Source organism: Prinia subflava (assembly GCF_021018805.1).
Source record: "Prinia subflava isolate CZ2003 ecotype Zambia chromosome W unlocalized genomic scaffold, Cam_Psub_1.2 scaffold_37_NEW, whole genome shotgun sequence".
NCBI lineage: Eukaryota > Metazoa > Chordata > Aves > Passeriformes > Cisticolidae > Prinia > Prinia subflava.
The window spans coordinates 1582215-1588590 of record NW_026960612.1 but is presented as its reverse complement, the minus strand read 5'-3'; the positions used below and the strand labels follow the sequence as shown (position 1 = coordinate 1588590).

The following is a 6376-nucleotide window of genomic DNA, read 5'->3' as shown; positions in this document are numbered from 1 at the left end:
ACATTAGAAATATAAGCACACAAAGAGTGACCAGTAGGTCACTGACACGTTTTGGTAATGATATTTTAGCTTAATAATGCCAAATCAAGAATGGTTCATACTTATCATAGTAGTGTGAAAATGCAAGGGTCAGTAAAGAATGAAAATATTGTCAGAACTTAACTAAGGTATTCAATACTGCCACACAAATGGATTAAGCTCACTAGTGCTGACAGTTCCTGCAAACCCAATTCTGCCAGTGAATCAGGCTCACAGTTCCTTTGGGTCAATAAGGTACTGCAGAGAGAAATGGCAAAAAAATAGGTAAACATCTCAAGAGGAAGATTCTCCAGACATTTGAGCAAACCATGGCATAGGAGCTTTAAGTAGCATTCACTGCTACTCATTAACTCCATAAACACATGAGTTAAATAATAATTTATTTTCTGTTCCCAGCCATGTTAAGCAAGTAGTGCTAAGTAGATCAGCCCAGAGCAGACATCTGGACACTGCACACTGTGGGCCTGACATTTGTCTGAACTTAGGCTTCAGGCTCTGCCAGTGTCTGTGTGAAAGGCAGACAAGCAACTCTCTCATGTTAGCCTGAGAAATCTAAAGGAGGAATTCAAACAAACCTTGGGAAGTGAGAAACCTTCCGCAGGTGGTGTTTTTCCAACATGTTTACTGGAAAGAAATGTTTACTAAAGGGTGTAGATGCTGAATAACCAATCATGTTCTTTGTACCGAACTATTCTATAAAACTAGAATTTAGAAGAATAAAGGGTGCTCTCATCTTGACCATCATGGAGAGTCATGTTGTTATTCCTGTGCCATCCGAAAACCATAACAACATCTGGTGACCCTGACGTTTCAAGGAAGTTCAGGGCAGCTGGGACTGATTCGTGCAGCAAAGCTTGAAAATTCTACCTGCCTCCTCAGAGAGGTAAGTGAAATATCTCTACGTTTTTCTAAAGAAGGCTGGTCCTGCTAACCATGGAAAAAGATCAATCCTGCCAAAAGACAGCAGGTCGGACGGCACCCAGCACAGCTGGACTTTAATTTCTAGAACAGACAGCCGGGCAGAGGTTCCAAAAAAACCTGGGGAACCCCTCTCCTGAGAGAGGACAGCTTGTGCCTTTCCTGACAAGAGCAGCTGGAATTCTTCGCTGCCGGCAGCTTCTCTCACTCCCCCGACCTCTTTCAGTTCTATCTGGCCGAGATCAAAGCTAGCGTCTGCAAACCTCTCCTGGCCAGCAGAGACAGCGCTTCCTTGGTTTCTCCTTCTCCTTTTTTTCATACCACGGATGGCTACGCAGCGGTTCCTGCTTTATCAGCCACTGCAGACGGGACCACGATCGAAAACCTTTGATCCCTCTGTATCCTTCTGTGTGTTTAGGGTGAAAAGTTCACTTAATGAGTGTTTTATGCTTTTAGCTTTAGTTGTGTTTGTTTTTGATTGCCTGTGTGAGTTTAGGGCTTGTCTTTCTTTGTTTCTCTGTGTTTTAACTTGGTTTTTTTCCCCCCGCCCTGTTCCAGGGTGCTGTGCTTGATGCAGCAGCGGCTGCAATCTCTCCCTCTTTCGCTTTTCCGTACTCGGTCTCCCTCCCCTCCCCGCAGGCACGCGGGTCAGGGGGGTTGCGAGGGTCCCTTCCCCGCGCGGTGCTGCTGAGATGGGGGGCTTGGAGTGGCTTTGCCGCTTCGTTCCCCCCTTCCCATCAGGGCAAGGAGGGAGGTGTGAGAGTCGGGGCCTGAGGTGCCCTGGTTTTGCCTCACGACCTTCGTCAAGGCCCCCTGTCAAGGAAGGGACTGTGTACAAGGGGCTTGGGCCTAAGCCACGGTGTGTGTGTACCAAGCATTGAACTACAGGTGTGTCCACGGGACCGGAGCTGGTTCCCATGGGAACTTGTACGAAGACAATGGACAGCTGGACAGCCTGTGCTTACCAGTGACCAGGCCCAGACCTGCTTGTCCCAAACCTGCCTGATCTGAACGGTTGCACCTGGTTCCCAGAGCAACGAGGCTCCTCACAATGACTCTCAGGTGCTCCCCCCATGTTGGCCAGGTGCCCCCCGCTTCTGAAATGACTATAAAAGCTTCCCCCGGCGACTCACACTTCGAGATCTCCCCACGGACAGAAGACGGTTCCATTGGCCAGACGCCATGCCACAAGGACGCCTCTGCCATTGGTAGCTATATCCCCCTGCCCCCCCTTTCCTCGCTCTGTATCCTATTTTTCCTTTTCTCATCCCCTCTATCGCAAGTGTTGTTGGCTCTCAATAAAGGTGCATTTGTTGTATGATTAAACTATTTTCCCCTCAAGTACTTTTTGCACTCTGAGATCACACGAACCTATCACGATTCCTACTTGGATCATGACAGGGGGGCCATGGCTCTCCGCTGAGCCCCGCCAAGCCCCGCTCCGTTGTCCCCTCCCCGTTTCCCCCCCCCTGGTGGAGGCTTTCTCCCGCCGTGTGCAGTGGCGATGAGAGCAGGGGCAGCAGCTCCTGCCCCACCGGCACACACTTCACTGCTGTTTAATTTCCTTCCCACGTGAATTTGCACAGCAAGTCGTCATAGGAATGGAGGAGCGGTCTCCTCGCTCCTTTTCCCCCTCCCCTCCCCCATGAGCCTCAGCGTTTGCTCCCAACTCCTTCCCTGTGCGCCGAGCGGCGTTTGCGAATAGGGCATGAGGTGGCACTTGTTGTTCCTCTAGACAGCTTATAATGCTGTAGGAGTTGCTTCACTTGAAATTTAAGGTATAGGCTTTTTTTTTTTACAGAGAAATGGGGGCCACATTTGTTTGGATTTCCCCCAGCTCCGCAGGGAGGCCCTGGGGCCTTTGAGCCCCCAAAGCCCCACTCAGGGAGGGCCAAATAGCTTCGCCGCCTATGAGGTGAGCAGAAGCTTTTTCCTTTTAGAGGGACAGTTGATTTTTGTTTGGGTTTTTTCCCTCCCACCCTCCCACAAAACATTTCTTCTCAAGGCATCTCTGTGAACAGAATTTGAGCTTTAAATGCCTGTTCATAATAGAAGAAAAATGACAAGAAATACAAAAACAAATAAGCAACTTTTGTTGCCTTTCACAGATAACACAAGTATTATTAATACTTCTATAGTATAACCATCAGTTATGAGTTTTAAGTGTTATCTCAGTTCAAAAGATATTTGTTGATGATATATTGACTATATAATGTGAATTCATGGATATGATAAAGTTATCACAGTTCGACAGCCGGCTGCTGCTGCTGCTTCTGCTTCTTGTTCTTCTCATGTACTTTGCTATTTGTCTATAATTGCCTGTAAGACACGTGTCACCCAAGAATTTTTCCTTGTTTTCTAGCTGTCTATGCTAGTTTTGCATTCATGATTTTTAAAATATTTTCAGATAAGGTTATCTGAGTTTGTAAGAATGCCTCCTCTGTCCTGACGGTTTGGGATGCAGTTCCAATCCTGGTCACAGACCATCTCAGGAGCCTGCTGAGCTCAGAGCATCTCTACCCTGAAAAATTTAGGAGGTGTCAATTACTATATTAGTTTCTTATTATAAGATTTTTAAGAAGCTTGTTTTTAAAATGGGTGTAAGGGATTCCTCTGCAGTTAGAGCTGGGCACTGGCCATGCCTTGGCTCTCTCTGGATGGGAATTGCCTGTTTGCTCAGATGTTTTAGCAAAAAATTACATATGAGTTATTTGACTCAACAATTTGACCTTTAAATATAATAGCTGAATTGATCTTTGGTGAACCTGGAATTCCTGCCCGGGTAGGATGAACAGGTTGTCACTGGAGAAGAAGCACTTCAGCTTTTGCAGTTCCTGGGCTGATCAAAATTATTATCAAAAAGATAACATGCAACAATGTAACATTTATGTTATGAACCTGAAGAAAAAGTAATTCTGAAACCTGGATGTTGAATTTAGACAATGGAGTCTGACAAGTTATCAGTTTGGGGCAGTGGAGCCTGACAAGTTTGTTAACTTAAGGAGAAGATGTGCCTGTGTTTTATCATTAGCAGGTTCAGCAGTCGTGTTTCCCATCACCTTTGAGGAGTGAAAAGGGACATTGCATAGCCTTAGTGGCTGTCACATAGACTGCAAAGATGACCATGTGGTTGGAAGTTATGGAGACAACAGAAGTCCTCTGTCAGCAGCATGGTCCTGTTTTCATCAATCTTCCTCGAGTCACTCCCTGCTCCAGACTTCAAGAAGACATCCAGTGATGCCAAGGATCAACATCTTGTCTCAATGGACTTTTCCTTTTCATGTGTTTTAATTTTATAGTAGATGTTGTTTCATTTAAGTTTCCTACATAGATGTAGTTGTATTTTAGGTAATATTTCAAGTGCCTTCGGTGTATGTTTTGTAGTTATTAAGGGCTCTTATTTCACTTTGTGGTTTTTGCCTTTGTGGTGATTGGGATCACGTAGATTTTTTTTGGAGTTAGATATTTTTTTATTGATATATTTATTAATTTTATTATTCTTTTTTTTTTTCTAGGTGACATCCTACAGGTATCATGGGCCAATTGAGTGAACGAATGTCCAATCCTGCACATCCTGCAATGGGTCTTTGCCCTTTCAAACACTGCATGCATTTTTTGCATTAAAAAAAAAAAAAAAAAAAAAAAAAAGGTCAACCAAGTTGTCCAAATAATTGGAAAAATAAACCAGTTTGCTCTTGCAGGTGTCAGCAAGGACCACCGTCTTTTGCTAAAAGGCAGGAAAAGCCCTTGTTATCTGAAAGGATGATTCCTAGAGTGATGAAACTTGACAAATTAGACTGCCATTTTTGAGCAGGCTAATGATGTTCTGGGTTTTTTCTATATTATAATTAGTAAATAGCTAAGCTTGACGCTGGTGCATGGACATGGTTGTTAAGGGTCAACACCGAATGCCACAGAACTTCCCTGACCATTTAAGTCGGTGCCCAATGGAATTTCTATTTAGTGATTGTTTGATTACTAATGGGACTTCTGGTGTCATGTGTCTTTTTTCTCTTGCAAGGGCCCTGCAGGACAGGACACAGACACAGACGCCGCCCTTAGCCAAAACTAAAAGGGGGAGATGTGGGCCTGACATTGGTCTGAACTTAGGCTTCAGGCTCTGCCAGTGTCTGTGTGAAAGGCACATGAGCAACTTTCTCATGTTAGCCTGAGAAATCTAAAGGAGGAATTCAAACAAACCTTGGGAAGTGAGAAACCTTCCGCAGGTGGTGTTTTTCCAACATGTTTACTGGAAAGAAATGTTTACTAAAGGGTGTAGACGCTGAATAACCAATCATGTTCTTTGTACCAAACTATTCTATAAAACTAGAATTTAGAAGAATAAAGGGTGCTCTCATCTTTACCATTATGGAGAGTCATGTTGTTATTCCTGTGCCGTCCGAAAACCGTAACAACAGCACACAAACCTTTTTGCACCCTGGATTTCTTCTCTGGCATTCAAACAGGCCCTGTCTGGATTTTTAAACCTTGTCTTCCTGCATTTGAAATCCAGCAGAGGTTAAAACTTTACCACTAGGTCAAGCATGTGTTGGAGTATAGAGTCACTGGGGGCACACACAAGCACATCATCCATGTAGTGAAGAATGATGGCTTCTTTTCTCTTGGCGCGTATCGGAGATAGTAATGAGGCTACATATTGTTGGCATATGAAAGGACTTGATTTGAGACCTCTCAGGGTTGCTCTTCCCTGAGATTCTCCTCGGGGTTGCTGTTCCCCGAGGTAATAAGGTTTTTCATCTTCTCTTTGCCCTAAGTGTTTCACACCGGAGCCAGAGACGACAAGCTGAGTCCGCCAGTGCATATTTCCAAGGTTGTTTATTCTTCATTATCTCAGTTCTTTCTCAGCTCTGCCAGGCCTCCCTGGCAGGGTACATTATCTTAGTTCTTTCTCAGCTCTGCCAGGCCTCCCTGGCAGGGTACATTATCTTAGTTCTTTCTCAGCTCTGCAAGGCGTCCCCAGCAGAGCAGGACACGTGGCGGACCCAAGGGATCAGAGAGCCCCGCACCTTATGTACGGTACCCTTGACCCAACCACTGTCCAAAATGTACTTTTTATTTACAAAATTTTACCAATGCCTACTACCTATGTTAACATGTCGTTTCTACTCTAAACCAATCTCTAAAATCCAACTCAGCAAAAGATGGGGGATGAGAGCAAGAACAAGGAGCACAGGGGCCACTCCCCAATTCCTCCATCTTGTCTTTTCAACCCCATATACTAAAAATCCTAGATTCTACATTCGCACTCTGTGATAAACTAACTACTACTTATTTTGAACTCTCTCAGCTTGTGATTCTTCATACAATGTGGGCATTCACTCCCATGGCAAGGGATCAGAGGCAGTGTCCTCCTGGGCTCTGTGTGAGGCTGGTTGACCCCCTTGTACAGATCCCAGAC

At 44.9% G+C, this 6376-nt stretch overlaps 1 long non-coding RNA gene across 1 annotated transcript; it reads left to right on the top strand.

Annotated features, from left to right (window-relative positions):
* Positions 1 to 1300: 1300 nt before the first annotated feature.
* On the top strand, positions 1301 to 4603 carry LOC134565171 (uncharacterized). The gene is made up of 2 exons (XR_010083795.1): positions 1301 to 2165; positions 3989 to 4603. It is a non-coding gene; the product is annotated as an uncharacterized LOC134565171 (long non-coding RNA).
* Positions 4604 to 6376: the final 1773 nt, after the last annotated feature.